Source organism: Schistocerca nitens, chromosome 6 (assembly GCF_023898315.1).
Source record: "Schistocerca nitens isolate TAMUIC-IGC-003100 chromosome 6, iqSchNite1.1, whole genome shotgun sequence".
NCBI lineage: Eukaryota > Metazoa > Arthropoda > Insecta > Orthoptera > Acrididae > Schistocerca > Schistocerca nitens.
The window spans coordinates 8,569,670-8,586,878 of NC_064619.1; positions in this window are offsets into that span (position 1 = coordinate 8,569,670).

A 17,209-nucleotide genomic window follows, 5' to 3' on the forward strand; every position below is an offset into this window, starting at 1 on the left:
GGACTCTCCCAATGAATCTCAACCTGGCACCCGCCTTACCAACAATTAATTTTATATGATCATTCCACTTCAAATCGTTCCATACGCATACTCCCAGATATTTTACACAAGTAATTGCTACCAGTGTTTGTTCCGCTATCATATAATCATACAATAAAGGATCCTTCTTTCTATGTATTCGCAATACATTACATTTATCCATGTTAAGGGTGAGTTGCCACGAAATGCCTATCGCTGCAGATCTTCCTGCATTTCGCTACAATTTTCTAATGCTGCAACTTCTCTATATACTACAGCACAATCCGCGAAAAGCCGCATGGAACTTCCGACACTACCTACTAGGACATTCATATATATTGTGGCACGCCAGAGGTTACTTTAACGTCTGTAGACGTCTCTCCATTGAGAACAACATGCTGTGTTCTGTTTGCTAAAAACTCTTCAATCCAGCCACACAGCTGGTCTGATATTCCGTGGGCTCTTACTTTGTTTATCAGGCGACAGTGCGGAACTGTATCGAACGCCTTCCGGAAGTCAAGGAAAATGGCATCTACCTGGGAGCCTGTATCTAGTATTTTCTGGGTCTCATGAACAAATAAAGAGAGTTGGTTCTCACACGATCGCTATTTCCGGAATCCATGTTGATTCCTACAGAGTAGATTCTGAGTTTCCAGTACTGTATTGTTTACCTGTTACACGGCTGCATCTGATTGCACATACTGCTCCCTCGCGGTAGAAACATGGACTATTTCCACTAGACTTACGTTACGAACAAACCACTGTGTTGATGTCGTAATGAATTTCCGGATCACAACGTTCAGTATTCAAATTTTGGTAATCTGCAACGTTTATTTTGACCACTATGTACACGTTGATGCAGGCCAATATAACTTGGAAAGTTCTGATCTGTACCCAGGTGTATCTGGAGATGGGACTGGCAGTTCCTAAATCGACCATGTAGTTAAAAAAAAGAAAAAGAAAACATAGAGCCACCCTTGCAGCCAGAAGCTCTTTTATTTATAACTGATAATCGCAGTTAAAATTTCGGTTTTCTTTTTAAATGTAAAACATTTCATTACAAAATATACTGACATGCGATTTTTGCTTACGTCATTTTTTCTCGTTTCCGCTTACTTTCAGAAGTGTCGACATATCTAGGAAAGCAAGCAGACGACAACCTGAGAAAAAAAACAAGTAAAAATCACTTGAGAGTATCTTTTGTAACGAAGTGTTTTAGACTTAAAACGCAAACGTACGCCGTCAGAAGAATGCCGCAACAGCGTGCGCTGCAATAGATCATCCTAGCTGCAGTCGGGTGTTTTATGACAAGAACTAGACCGCCATCACGTAGTGTGGCATTGAGAAATTGCAAAGTGCTGTCCCTCGAAAATATTTAATATTTCCACATTCAAAAGCCAACCTGCAGCGACGCTGTAACGTACAATCGATTACGTTGTGATTTTTTTGTGATTGAAACCGTTTGGATTGGAGTTCACTCAGTCTCTCTACGCCAGCTCAGAAGCTGGTCGAGAAAATAAGCAGACTTGGCCCACGCGACACACTTTTAGTTTAAGCCCCTGCAGCATACAAATAAAGTTTCCTTATTTCCGAGTGTCCTGCCGATTCCACCAGGTTCGAAACCGAATCTGTCTCGAGATCTCTGAGCTCGTTTTGATTCCATGGCCTGATATTGCTCCAGCACCCCCTGACGGATGAAACATTTATTCGTGGTCTAATAGATATGTTCAGCGTGACAATGCCTACTGGGACTGCACCGGCACTCGAGGAGAAAGCTTATCTAGATTAGATTAGATTCAATTTTCATTCCATACACCCAAAAATTAAATGGTTCTCGCGGCTGTAGAACAAGTCATAAAGTATTCCATAGAAAACGTAAAACATTTGAATATAATACTCACTCACTACCGTTATCATTTGACAGGAGATTGTCGAAAATAGATGAGTACATTATAATAAACTGGAACTGATAACATTTACAGAATTAATACACTGTCAGAATGAAACTCATTTATGAACTTTTAATAACTTTAATAAAATACATAATTTTGTCTGTTGTGGTCAAGTGCTGTCAGAACTGAAATCTAATACATATTTTTAATTAAGCTGGTCTAACAGTCCCTGTTTCGATACTCATCTATAGAATAGGAGTTGTCTATCAAAAAGGAGAAGTTGCCTATCAAAATGTCCTTCAAACTCTGCTTATACTGTGCTTTATCTGAGCTAAAGTTTTAAGCGCAGCAACTTTGTTTAGGAAAGCGGTACCGACCGAAAATTTTAAATAAGTACACATTAGAAATTTATCAATAGCATGAATGTTTTACGGCTAGAATTCAACATTCTCATAACAATACATCATACAAACGTATTAAAATAAGTCTGAAGATTTTCTGCCTTGATAATCAGCTTTGTTAACGAGCAAGTAGACTAGGATTAAATCGAATTCAGTGAAGACGGACAGGGAGCTCAATAGCTCAATCAGTCCGGAAAGAGGGAAGAGAGCAACTTTAATCTCTTCGAAGCAAATTTTCTTCCATTCCATGGAAACGGAAAAAAACAGTGAAAAACTACCGGACGACGGCCTATGGTGTGACCGTCTGCAATATTATCGTCTTCATGCAAGTACACAGCAAAGAGCTGCAGCCTGGCTCGTTGTAACGTGACTATAACTACTTGATAAAACTCACAATAAGCTATTAGTAGTATATGTCTTACATCTTTAGGACCACAATTCCCTGGAGATTCGAATTAACGCTGATGAATAATGTATATGGAGTGAGCTCTGTGACTACTGGTTCTTCGTTGTTCGTAGAATGGAACATAGTTTCAGTTCCGAAGCAAAGTTTAGATCTGCGTTCGGTTTTCCGTTAGATAGGGACTCCAAAGCAATTAGTTTCTGTACAGCAAGAAATAATTAGTTTGGAGCAGTTTGGCGAATATTGTGTACGGGGTATTTTGAGAAGAGATGGTCTGAACTGACATTGAAAGACGACCAATAGAATGTTGGTTCTACTTATTACATGAATTCGGCTCAGAACAATCTCGTCCTTTTGGATATTTGGACACATCATATTTATTGTTCTTAAAAGTAAAGCATCGTGTTGGTTTAAGTGCGGTTCATTATTTCATCGTCCTACAAGCTTACGTAATCTCCTGAATTATACATCATGGGAGCGTTACGGAAATGCTCAACAAACTAATATGACAAATGCTCCAAGCTAGGCGCTGTGTATCAAGAAGGGTAACTGCTGAAATTCTGGGAGCATACATTCCGAGAAGCATCGAGCAACATGTTAGTTCATCCGACATATTTCTCACGGAATGACAAATTCAGGGAAGTAAGAGCTCATACGGAGGACATTCATTCTTTCCATGCAGCATTCTCGACAGAAACTGGAGGGACGAAAGATAGTGATATCAAAAGTACCCTCCGTCATACACTGAAAGCTACATTCCACAGTATAGGCGTAGATATAGATGGCCAGGAACCAGCAAAATAGCAATTACTGTGTAGTTTCCAGCACCTGGTATGCTTATCACGCCAATTAATGAGCAGCCATTTGAGTAATGTAATGCAAAAGTCAATGAGCTGCATGTGTTGAATTTGATCCCCTCTCATCTACTCACTGCCACTCGTCCACAACCACTATACTGACGCAATGGGACGCCACGTGACTTCCATAACATCAGTACGTGTGATTCTCGACAGTTCTAACATATGCAGTACTAGTTCCTAGTTCCGAACCTAGGCCGTCCACACTATTAATATTCTGCTTTCCTACTCACGCTCGTTGTTGCCCACTGATGCTATTGACGCCTTTTCGTGGTCTAAGAGTTCCACTTCGTTATACTTCCACATAGACATCTGTCTACCCGTCTGTATCCACACAGCGACATCTGCCCGTTTACATGGAGGTGTAGCTATTAATGTGTAAGGGCAACAAGGGTCTTGTTTTCAGTATACGCAAACGATCTGACGGACCGTGTGAGTAGCAATCTGCGAGGTTTGCTGATGATGCTGTAATGTATGGGACAACCACAATGACGTAACCACAACGGCCGGAACGAAGAGAGAGAACGCAAGACCAGAGAAGGCGGTGAGGCGATGTCGGGCAATATCGCGCTGACTAGGACGTCACCACGATAGGAGCGGCATCTCGCCGAAGTGAACATAAGCGCATCTCCTGCCACTCTCGACCGGACATTAGCGGACAGTATTCGCAGAGTATTAGCAAGGCCTAGGAGAGAGTGCTACGATATCAGATTGTAGTGATCCATATCCATCGCTTGTTTGGACACTGCATACAGCCAAGGACTCTGAATTATATTGCATGTCGCCCATCACTTGCGACAACATTTTGTACATTCAAATAAGTATTGCCAAATCTGCTGAATTGAAATGCAACTATTAATGTTATTTGGTTGCATTGTTGTATAGCATTCCGCGAACGCAGCATCCTTCAGGCACCCTATACGGGTTGTGGACAGGACCCCACATCTGGCGACGGGGACTCAACATAAGTCGTGTAAGGTTGCTAGTTTAGTTTCAGTATTCGAGAAAACTCGTGTGAACTACATATTTTCATTCGATGTATCGTACTTTATATTTGCGCACTGGATATTTTTCGAACATAATAGTTCAATAGTCGGTATATTACGCCACAGAGATTGAGTACAACCATTTTGATCTTTGGTTGTCCCAAGTAAGTAAGTCTGGTGTTGGTGAGTCTACTAAACAGTCTAGAAACTGTTAACAGAGCATAGAGATACACGTGCAGAGGATGTTGGTATGCGTTGGTGAAGGCTGATTTGAGAACAGTGAAGATATTTAGTTACGTTGTTGCTGCATTTCTTGCTTGCACGCAATTTTGTTATGTGTTTGAAAAGGTTGAGTTTTTATGGAATTTTGTTTTATTGGCTCGGGTTAGTTAGTGTGATTGTCGAGACGAGGTAAAGTAAAAATTTCCTGCTCACATACTTACACTCAGAACTAAGAGATTTAAGATTCCTTCAGCATTCTATTAACTTATTTGATGACCAAGTCATATTTCTTACAAGAACAGTGATTTTTGTAAAAATAGTTGCAATTGTTAAGAGATCAAAGTTTCAGTACACTTTTTGAATGCTAATCTCTTCTACATCAGTTAGTAAGTGTGTAAACCCCCTATATGTTTTTGTATGCGATTTAGCCCAACTTTACCTCCCACTCTATAAAAAAATCTACATATTATCAAAAGTACGTGCTCACACACGATTATCTAGCTTAAACTCGTATGCTAACCTTCCACTAAACAGAACCTAATTTGAATCGAACTGTAACTGGTCTCAACACAATCTACGAGGGTTGTCCAGTCCAGAAAGTAAGTTCCGACCGCTCGCGAAATGCAAACCACTGGGGAAAATCCGGTAAAGCTTTGCATAGATGTTTTGGGCAGAGTCTCTAGTATGTCCGTCGATCGTGACGTGTCGCTCTTTTCAGTTTTGAGTGAACAGTGAGCACCTGAAGATGCGTAGGGAATAGCGTCTCCCCCGAAGTATGAGGGCCTGGTTAGAGATTTCGCCTGTGCCATGCAGCCCACATAACACAGCTGTCGAGCAGTTCCTTCTTCATGCCAGTTCTCGGCCGCATACTGCAGGGGCAATGAAGGCGCTCCTGCAGCGTTTCCTGTGAGAAGTGTTTGACCACCCAGAGTACAGTCCGCAACTGACTCCCCCTGAGTCTCATCTCTGCTCACAAGAACTGCTGGCTATGAAGACAAAATTTCTCCACAGACAGCGAGCTGCAGACCAGTGCAGATAACTGGCCGAAAGCACAGGCGGCTGCTTGCTATGATGAGGATAATGGAAAGTAGATTCAACACTACGACAAAACTCGAAGTTGGAGTGGCGACTATGTAGAGAAGTAGGTGGAACGTGTATCTAACTGTTGTCAATAAAACGTTTCTGGTTTTCACTGTGGTTTCCATTTCGCGACTGATCGCAACTTACTTTCTGGTCAACCCTTGTATATTAAATGCGCATCTGAGGTAAAACAATTATGTGGCCCAAATCAAAATTTCCACTTGCCACACGTCATGACGACACTGTTGCAGATTTCTTGAAAGCACAACAGCAAACAGCAATCAGGCAACGGCTAAGCTAAATTCGTGTGTATAAACAAATATTCATACAGTTGCATACCTCATGATACAATGTTGTAGTGCGTAATGACAAACATTCTTTAGACAGTGGGATGGGGAGAGTAACTATTCCCATGAAATGATAATCTAAGAGAAAGATTTTAGAATGAAGTATGTATTCGAAAAGACAGAGTAAGGCTTCGTGTGATATTCACGCATTACATTGCTCCGAACAATACTACGCTTAACGAGGTGAACAATGATTCGAAAAGAGTACAATGTTAACGGAAAGTTTCTGTAAGAACAGCTTAATCAGTGAATCCGTTAATGTATGACTCAGGGAAGTGGGGTGGTTTTTCTCTCAGCTCCAAGCATGTTAACTAGCTGACAATAATTGTTATAAAAAAGTAGCTGCGCACTGCTGCAGTCTCACCTCAAATTTATTCTCTTCAGAAATAATGACATTATTAAAAAATTATATTTTCTTCGCTTTCCAATATATACGGCATATTCATCCTTGCTGTCCTTTACAATCAGTCCTGCTTCATGTAACACATACAATCACAAGTCAACACAGCACTACAGAATACGCCGATCACCTACCATACTTAACTATTAATGTATCAGACTACGCAGAGGCAAAGACTCTGTCACAGCCCGTATCTCGTGGTCGTGCGGTAGCGTTCTCGCTTCCCACGCCCGGGTTCCCGGGTTCGATTCCCGGCGGGGTCAGGGATTTTCTCTGCCTCGTGATGGCTGGGTGTTGTGTGCTGTCCTTAAGTTAGTTAGGTTTAAGTAGTTATAAGTTCTAGGGGACTTATGACCACAGCAGTTGAGTCCCATAGTGCTCAGAGCCATTTTAACTCTGTCACAACAAGACCTAAGATTGTTTAATAGTAATAAAACTAGCTCTCTCTCTGTCTCTGACGTGCACACCGATGACACACAAAAATCACAATGACCTGCCCACCTTACAAATGCGATACTCTTCACCATCTCCTCACGAATCTTTGGATTTTTTAAATGCGTGCCGTCGCATTGTACTTCGCAAAACCCGGTGTCTAAGGCCAATGCTTAATGTGCTTAGAATAGCTGCATGTTCATGCATTTCACTGCCCAAGACTTTCTTTCCTTTGTAGCTGGTTCACTGCTACGCTGCATTTTATGTTGATCACTTTTGAGCAGTACCGAGTTTCCGTTACCACAGGAAAGCCATGAAAATTTGTTAGAGTTAATGGTAACACCGATTCCTCTCAGATCATCGAATTCACGAGCTGTCGAGCTGGGCTAGCACTGGGATGGGTGACCATCCGGTCTGCCGAGCGCTGTCGGCAAAGCGGCTGCACTCAGCCCTTGTGAGGCAAACTGAGGAGCTACTTGATTGAGAAGTAGCGGCTCCGGTCTCGTGAACTGACATACGGCCGGGAGAGCGGTGTGCGGACCACACGCCCCTCCATATTCGTATCCAGTGCTGCCTGTGGGCTGAGGATGACATGGCGGCCGGTCGGTAGCGTTGGGCCTCCACGGCCTGTTCGGGCGGAGTTTAGTTTGGTTTTAGTTACTTTAACATAAGTTAGGACACGATCATTTACAGTTAAGCGTTGCATTTCATATTGTCTTCAGGGTTAGATCAGATTTCATTTCTTGGTCAAGCAGCCTTATTCTCACAGTGCAGTGTTACATTCGCGTGTCCATCATTTAATGTCTGGAATTTTATTTAGTCAGTTCGCAAATGTAAATTTGCAGGGGATTTTGTAGAAGCATTTTGGATTGTTATTCTTCCAAAATTCAATTTCTAATTTCATGTAGAATTTTTATTCTGTAAGCTTTATGTTAGAACTAGAAGTCACGCATTGTAGCACTGTTCACTGCACTGCGTAAACAGAACTTCACAGGACAACTTATTTAATATGCAGTTAATTTGGTTGAAGTCAATTAAATTACAGTTACATAGTTCGACATAGATCTGGCAACTCCTTTGATTGGTTAGGTTTTCCTTCATTAGACCACTTGCATTGTTCAGGTTCACGCGACAATACAGACAGACACGAATTTAAAGAACACGAAACCAGTTCAGTTCAGTTTTATGAGCGACAAAAAACCGAATCAGTTAAACTTGAACAGAATTTCTATTAGGTGTGATGAATGGGAAATCCAATCCTATAATGTTCAAATACTGTAGTAGTGGTGTGCTCCTTGACACTATCACATTGATTAAATACATAGGCGTAACGTTGCACAATGTCATGAAATAGGAGCAGCACGTAAGGTCGGTAGTAGGGAAAGGCGAACTGCCGACTTCGGTTTTATTGAGAGAATTCCAGGAAAGTATAGCTCATCTGTAACGGAGACCGCGTACAGAATACTAGCGCGACCTATTCTTGAGATTAGAGTAAGACATCGAATCATTTCAGAGGTTTGCTTCTGGATTTGTTACCGGTAGGTTCGATCAACATGCAAGTATTACGGAAGCAATGCGTGAATTTAAATGGGAATCCCTGGACGGAAGAAGACGTTCTTCTTGTGAAACTCTGTTGAGAAATCTAAGAGAAAAGCCATTTTCGACAGACTGCAGAACGATCCTACTGTCAACAACGTGTCACAGGGAACCATATACATAACTGTTTTTCTGTCGACGGAAAAGGAGGCGGAATGATTAGCAGTAGTACAAGGTACCTTCTGCCATGCACCGTCTGGTGGCATGAGGAAACATGTATATAGCTGTAGAAGATAGGTGTCTTGTAATAATGTTAACCAGATGAGCGGCCAGAGACGACCTTAAGTTTCTTTTCTTTATTGTATTTCGATTCCCCCCCCCCAGAGAGAGGGGGAGGGAGGTGGGCTGGCAGCAACGTAATACGCCGCTATGCAGCTTACAGATAAAGTTGAAAATCATAATGAGGAGACCTAACAATAAAAAGAGGTGATAAAACGATGACTGTTTCAAACTGGTACATGGCAGAAAAGTTGTGAAGAAAACATAAAAACAAAGAGGTCAGTGATGCTGATTAAAAAAAAGTTAGGAAATAGAGAGGCACAATTAAAAAAACACTGTGGCAGTCTGGTTTCTGTTAAAAGGGGACGCACAACACTAAACACTCGTGGAAAACACTGCACTACAGACTACGAAGGCATATGGGTATGGGGGGAGGGGGAGGACCCGGACAGATGAGGGGGAGGGAAAGGGGGGAGTCGATGGAGGGAGAGGGCACAGAAAAAGGAGGAGGGGGAAAGGGCAGACGTGAGAAAGGAGTGGGGAAGGCAGTGGAGGGGAAAGGAAAGGATGCGGGGGGGGGGGAGGGAGAGAGAATGGAGGAGTGGGTAGGTGGAGAAAAAACAGGATGGAAGGGGGGGGGGAGAGGGAGCCCGGCAAAGGACCGAGGGAGGGAGGGGGAGAAGAGAATCATAGTTGATAGGAGGAATACATGGAGGGAGAGAGTTCATCACTATGGAGGGTGGTTGATGGAAGCCACCTTGGGAAAGGAGATGAAGGGTGTAGAGGTGGAGGGTGACCTTCAGTAGGCAAGCCATAAGTTTAATAGCCTGGCGAATCTAAGTTGGAAGCCAGTGCTGCGTACTACAGACCTGGCGTTGGCCTCATAAGAAGGTTGGCTATTGTATCGTCCAGTGCTAGGCGCTCCCAGGCAGCACTTACCGGAACGTACGTGGAGCCCTAACCGCCGCGAGTAACGCTACACCTTTGAGTGCCCACCGTCTACGAAGTGGGGCCATCAGCCACCACGATATATAACGGCGGCTGGAGCGCAAGGACACGGCCACTGGATGGCGCCCTTGGAGTCTGCACGTCGACGGCGTAATCCAATAAAGAGGCACCGAGTTATTGCGGCTCGGACTTTATCCTGGCGTTGACGTTCTCGCGGACGGCCATAAACGTTACTCCGGGCCGACTTTATGCCGCCAGCGGCGGAGACAAAGGGCCTGTATTTCAGGGGGAGGGCGTCGTAGAAGGCCAGGACTTAATATCAGTGCCGCTATCTGCGCTCGCGCGCGCGCGCGCGCGCGTGTGTGTGTGTGTGTGTGTGTGTGTGTGTGTGTGTGTGTGTGTGTGTGTGCGTGCGTGCGCGCGCGCGCACCGGACCAGCGGAATTCGGGGAATGTACTCGTGCTCAACCTCTGTCCGTCGCGCTGCTCCCCTGTGTTCCCTTTATTTGACCCTTTCCCCTTTTTCTCGTTCTTTGTTAAGACGGCAAAGAGGGCGTCTCGTTGGAAGAGAAAATTGATTTCCACATTCCCGTGCCCTCTGGTGGGCACACTCGGCTGCTGTAGCACCCTACACTCGTATTTAGACGTCTCTCTCCTTTATGGGCTTTCTGGTCTTCTAACACGACGGGATGGCCGACCTAAATTGAAATAGTGTACAGTAGCTTGTAATCAAGTGGTGCCCTTATCTCGTATTCTTAAACCGAATGAACTTAAATGTCTTAGTTACGTGTGATTAATTCCATATGTGGGATTCTGAGATACACAGAGAGAAATTATATTTACTGCAGAACTTAAAATCAACAAAGCTATACTCGTATATTCTCCTGTGCCTTCACCTGCAAGCAAAAAGCATCATCAAGGAATTTAGACAGACATCATTCTCTGACAATAGAAATAAAGGCCATAAGTTGAAAGGTCTCTGTTGGATTCCTTTCATGTTAATTTCTTAAAACTGTTGTCATTTACGGCATACATTCCACTTCTAAATTTACTGTGGTGTTTCTATCTGGGGGGAGACTGAGCAACGGAACGTGTTAATTTTACACATAAACAAGAACGATCTGTCACACTACTACACTTTAAAACACAGTTTATATGTAATTCATGTCAGACAGTCTCATATGGAACCTACATCTGCTTTCTTTTATATAGTGTATATGATAAGATACTGTCATCCCCCTTCCCTTCTGTGTGAAAGGATGAATGAGCAAATGTATTTCTAGTTGCACGCTTGATGGTAGCAGACAAGCCTGTCTGCTAGAGAACAATAGGACCAACGTCGGAACAGGTAGCTACGCTTTCTAAAAGCAAAGAGGTTTCTATTCTTGGTATGGTCCTGTCAGTCCCTTCCTTGTCATGTTGGTATAGGAAGCTGCCTCTCTGGTCACTTCCGATTGTACCTGTGAAGCACCCTCAGTAGGGGCCCACGCCCGTCTGTCTGCAGCGAGTGTCTGAAGTGGTAAGATCTCCGGCTAAGCGCGTCTCTGCTAAGTCCGTAGGACAATGGATTTCTTAAGTTCAGCCTAACTGACAATTTATTCACATTTGTTTCAGGTTTAGATCTAAAATATCTTATGTTATCTTAAGTTGCAACGCTGTGTAATTCTAGAGTGAAGTTCAGAATATCTTCTTGTAGTTTCTTTGTCACTACTTTGTGAGTAAAGTGGAACCACGTGTTGATGATCCGTAACTCTAAGATCATCAATCTTAAATGCGAATGTGCGTGAGATTATAACGTCTTGTCGTGACAATATTTTTCAATATAGCAGCTTTTCTTTATGTTCAACCCACGTGGAGTGTACTTTGTGAGACCAGTACCACGTGCTTATATAATTGTTTGACCCATCAGGTTAATAGTATGACGATAGTAACCAGTTTGAGGTTTTTCTTTTGTAAATTCCGTTTCGATGTAATTTATTTTAATTATCAAAGTTATTGTGGAGTTCCACTCTTTGTGTAAACCAAGTTGACCACATGAAACATGTGGTGTAATCATCAAAGTATCCCTCAGCTATTCTTTTCAGGAAGATTTCACAGAGAGTTAGTATGAATTTAGTATACCAGTGTGTGGTAATTTCATGACAAACAGGATTGCGCTACGAAGGTAACTTCTTTGGCTGAAAATTGAATTGGTTGGTTGTGGTTAATTTCCTCTTGCATATGTTTCAAGGTTCTTCGTGTGTCATTTCATGAATTCAGTGTTGTATGCAGTCTCCCAATCTTCGCTCCATATTTGATGTCTTCCATAAGATTACAAACTCATATTTTCACAATCCTAAATAAGGCACCAGTTTAGTTATGAATCAAGTTTAATATGTTGATATTTTAACGGAACAATGATCAGTGTTAAAATAAATGTCCAAATATAAACTGATTTATTTCTTTTTATTTACATTATCTTTAAGATGACTACTAAAAGATTATAATTAATGTTAGTCTGGTTGGCTATTTGGTCAACTAGACGGGATACTGGTGAAACAGTTGCTCAGTAATGCAAGGGTAACTTCCCCAGATAGCTCACGGCTTTTAACCTGCGTTGATTATCTTGAATATCAGCATCGCTTTCAGAACAACTTAATGCATCAACTTTACAAAGTACATTATGTGACCAAAAAAAGTGAAGCGCCGAGAGGAGGAGGAGGAGGAGGAAGAGGAAACGAAATGAAACTTCACAGGGTTCAAATGGCTCTGAGCACTATGGGACTCAACTGCTGAGGTCATTAGTCTCCTAGAACTTAGAACTAGTTAAACCTAACTAACCTAAGGACATCACAAACATCCATGCCCGAGGCAGGATTCGAACCTGCGACCGTAGCGGTCTTGCGGTTCCAGACTGCAGCGCCTTTAACCGCACGGCCACTTCGGCCGGCAAACTTCACAGGTTGAGAGGGTATGTGATGATGTTTGAGTGATTACAAAAGCGAGTCACATTTACAAAGAACCTAGCAGCACAAGACTTACGTCAATGAGATATTGCGCCGCCATCTGGGCTGGATTCATTCCCTGTATCGGCTGTGAGGAGTGTCTTGAGCCCTCTGTATCCTGTGCTGAGGCAAGCTGACGAAAACTGTTTTAACTGATCGTCGTCTAAACGGTCACTTTGTGGCGGCTGATGCGGGCTGCGTGATTAACTGGCAGGTCTCGTGACACTGTGGCGGCGGTAAGCGCCCCTGCATACGTCACTGGCAGAGTGGTGTGGTTGGTTGCGAGTGTCACGTCTGCAGGCCGGACCAAGTGCAGGGTTGTCCGTCGTACATGATGTCTTTACAGTCCCCGATGCGATGGTATGGACACATGGCTATGGAGATACATAAGCACTTGTCGGTCGCCTTTCGTGACACGACATGTCTTGAACTGTGCCCATTTTTTGGCTATGCGGTCGAGAACCGTGCCGTAGGGGTGGAGGGCGGTTATCACAGCTTCAGCAGGTAGTTCAAAAAGGCAACTGAAAACTTTGTGTTCGGAAATCCAAACCCGCCTGATCGACGATCACAGTGCCTACATTGCCACTCGCGTGGCAGAAGTAAAGTGCTAGACTTGCCTCCCTTTAATAATCTCCACAAACACTGTCCTGCGAATGTTGGAAAAGTGTATGATGTCCAATGCAAAGAACCGTTCCATATGGACTGCTCTGGGTCGTGGAAAGTCGGGGCAGAAGGTTAATCATAGCGTGGCTTTACGATTTTGTTTCGCCATGTGGTCATCCTAGTACAGCCGGCGCCCGTGTAACGGCCAATAGAAACATAAAAGCAGGTGAGCGTTGCCCGGCCCGTGGAAAAAAAGGCATGTGTCTGCACCATCGCACCGACGACGGCATACTTTCCATGTGAGGTACCCAAGCACGACTCACGACCCCTCCTCAAGGCTTTATTTCCGCAAGTACCTCATCTAAATGGTTCAAATCGCTCACCTAACTAACCTAAGGACATCACACACATCCATGCCCGAGGCAGGATTCGAACCTGCGACCATAGCGGTCGCACGGTTCCAGACTGAAGCGCCTAGAACCGCTCGGCCACACCGGCCGGCAAGTATCTTATCTCTCACCTCTCAGACTTCAGCAAAGTAGGCAGAGCAATTGCCCACGACAGTAAAAGTTCCCGCATTCAAGTCCCAGACTGGGAAACAGTTTTGATCTTCCAGTAAGTTTCATATCAGCGTACGCTCTTCTGCAAAGTGAAAAAAACTGATGCTAGAAACCCCCCCCCCCCCCCCCGGCTTTTGCAGTGCCATGTCCGTGCAGTATCCTTTTTTTTCTTTTTTGTCAGTACCGGTAGCCCTGCAAATTTCACAGGCGACCTTCTGTGCTTGGGATGCTCAGTTGGTGGACAAGTTGCCTGCAAAAGGCTAATGTTCACGGTTCGGGTCCTGGTCAGGCACACAGATTTAATGTGCCAAGAATTTTAAATAACAAACTGCTTCAATAAAATAAAACGCATGGAATATTTCAGTATAAACATGATTTGTTTAAATCGACGCTTAGCACATTTTTTAGCATAATATCCAATAATATGTGATACACCGAAATACAGCATTTGAAGAGTATGTTGAAATGGTTTGGACATGTAAAGAGACTGAAACATGAAGAAGACGTATATGAATGTTACAGGCAAAGATTGAGGGCAAGAGGGAGGCCCATATCAAGATGAATCGAGTCGATCAAGACCAGTTTAAAAGAGAGAAACCTAGATTGGAACAAAATAGTTACAGAAGAATTGTGGAAAGACTGGGGGCTGTGGAGAACTATCATAAACGTGCCAGTCCAGCTTGATGCTGGATAGAGTAGGAACGAAGGCGACAACAGCGTATGAAAAGCTACCATTCGAAAATACGAGGTATACTTTTGCCATGAACTCGATTTTAGAAGTATAATAGGACCTAGCTCCCATACTTTCGACAGTGGAAAAATTTACGCAATACAGAATCGAAGTGTGCATTCAAGGTTATTTGAATTTCACATAGCACTAAGATTGTGAATGCAAAGCTTCAGGCGTTTTGTATGCAAGCTTGCAACGGCGTCTCTTTCCCTTCTTTCCGCCTACATCAGGGAAAATAAGTTTTTCTGTGATTTCTTCTCTTAGTGTAGGTTTTTTTCCTTTCTGTCTGACTCAAGTACAAAAGTATCCGAACGATATGAATTCTTTTCGCATGTGTTCAAAAGTATCTGAACGATCTGAATTTTGCGACATGTTCAAAAGTTTAGAATTACGTGAATTTCTTACCAAAAAAATTCTTTAACGGGTGTAACATAGTGCTTCCACATCAAAATTAAGTAAACTTCATCGTCAGTACACACACATTCGAACGATTCGTATTAACTATGAAAGTAGATAAGCGTCTACTAAGCTATGTAAATTGCCGTCATGTCCAAAAGTATCCGAACGACCTGAATCTTTTGCGCCATGTTCAAAACCATTAAAATATCAACAATACTGGAAGTGAAAACCTTCCGGGTTTGAGCTTTACACGAACGTTATACTCTGGGACAGCCTGTTTCCCCATGTTGACAATACAATTGTAACTTACAGTATTTTCGTGAGAAAAATACGCATTTCATCTCTCTCTCTTTTTCATATGTAACTAAAAAAATACTCTAATGTCTCTTCAGTAAATTTCATCTCACTTGTTTTTTTTGTTTTTGTTTTTTTTAATTCTTTACGAATGGATGGGCTGCCAGTGAATAAATTTACTCTTCAGCTGGCCTAAAATGCGGAAAAACAGTGACAATATGTGATGATTTTTTAAAAACACTTTGGTGCACAGTATTTACAATTTTTACAGAAAGCGGATAACAAAATATTCAAGGAAAAAAAAAAGCACTGGTGGGCAACACTGACACTTTATAGATTATTCTATATTACACTTAAAATAAATTCAGTGATAATAATGTGATGTTATGATGTAATGGTGACGCGCGAAAACGATCATGGCTATGATGAAAGCTGAATGATGACTATGGGACCCTGTAGAACAGACAATAGTAAACAGGGGTCCGCAAGGCGGAGGAAACTGGAAGGATGGTATGAGGTGGAGCGTTGTGACTACTAGGATTGGAAACAGGAGGTATATCTCGGGACGGACTTCGTGGTTTGGGAGTGGGAAATGATTGAAATTCCTCCACGAGAGAGTGGATAAGAAGTGGAGGTGCATGGGATATGGAATATGCTTGTAGTAGGGCAGCAGGGATGGAGATTCGTGGGTGGAAAATCGGATGCCACGACTGAGTTTTGCGAATAATGCAGCGGACCCGAAGGTGCTATGGGAAGGAATGATGTGGAAAGTGGACGAGTTAGTGCAGGATGTAAGTTGGGGAAAGTGGGCAGACGTGGAAGGCGTGATGGAGATTTGAACAGCCATGTAGAATTTAGTTGACACAGAGATCTAGGCAGTGTTCGCATAGGTGAGGATAGTGCAGATGAGGAATTTGTAGGTGAGGATAATTGTATCAATAGTTGTAGTCTGTTTCTGTACGGTGGCTGCAGGATATATATATATATATATATATATATATATATATATATATATATATATATATATATATATATACGCTCTGCTCACAGCACAACTGACGCTGCCCACCGTGAGAACTGCATAGCGTAACATTCACTCGATACGAAGATTCATACCTTCTATGAATCTAAATAATCCATAGTAATTATTTTCCGATTTTGTTCAAATTTGGTACACACCCTTTTGTTATTAATGGAATGATGCCGTGAAAATTTCAGATTTTTATTTAGTATAGTTCCGGAGATAAAGAGAATTACCTAAAAGTCCTAAAACCTATGCTTGTTTCTTTAAAGCCAAATTAGGAACAATAACAGATTGACTTTCATTATCATTTGAAGCCATTACAAAGTTGTCAGTGCATAAAAATAAATTAATTAGAATTTTCTTTTTAAGACTCTAGTTACTTTGCATTACGTAATACAAAAATCGGTCAAAATTATTATTTGATTATATTTTATTGTGTGACTGCGTGAGAATGATAGTGTGTATGTGTGACATACGTTAAAATTTAATATTTACTTTTACGTAAAACCTTGTACAAACGAACCGTGGGAAAGGTACGTAGCAACCACGATTCACGTAACGTATGTCTTTGTGAGCATGCTTTTGTATAAAAGCAGCCAGAAGGGCAGTTAGACTCGGTGTAAGTTTATTTATCAATTTGAAGAACATTTCGCACTTTGCTTATTTTGATTAAACATAATACAAAAAATTGAAGTTTTGCTGACATTATCAAATTAGTGATTGGGTAAGGCAAGATTTGCCTCGAGAATGACCGGGAAGGAACGTTCTGCTTGGTCGTTTAGATCAACAGCCAATCAGAGTTAAGGTGTTCCTGC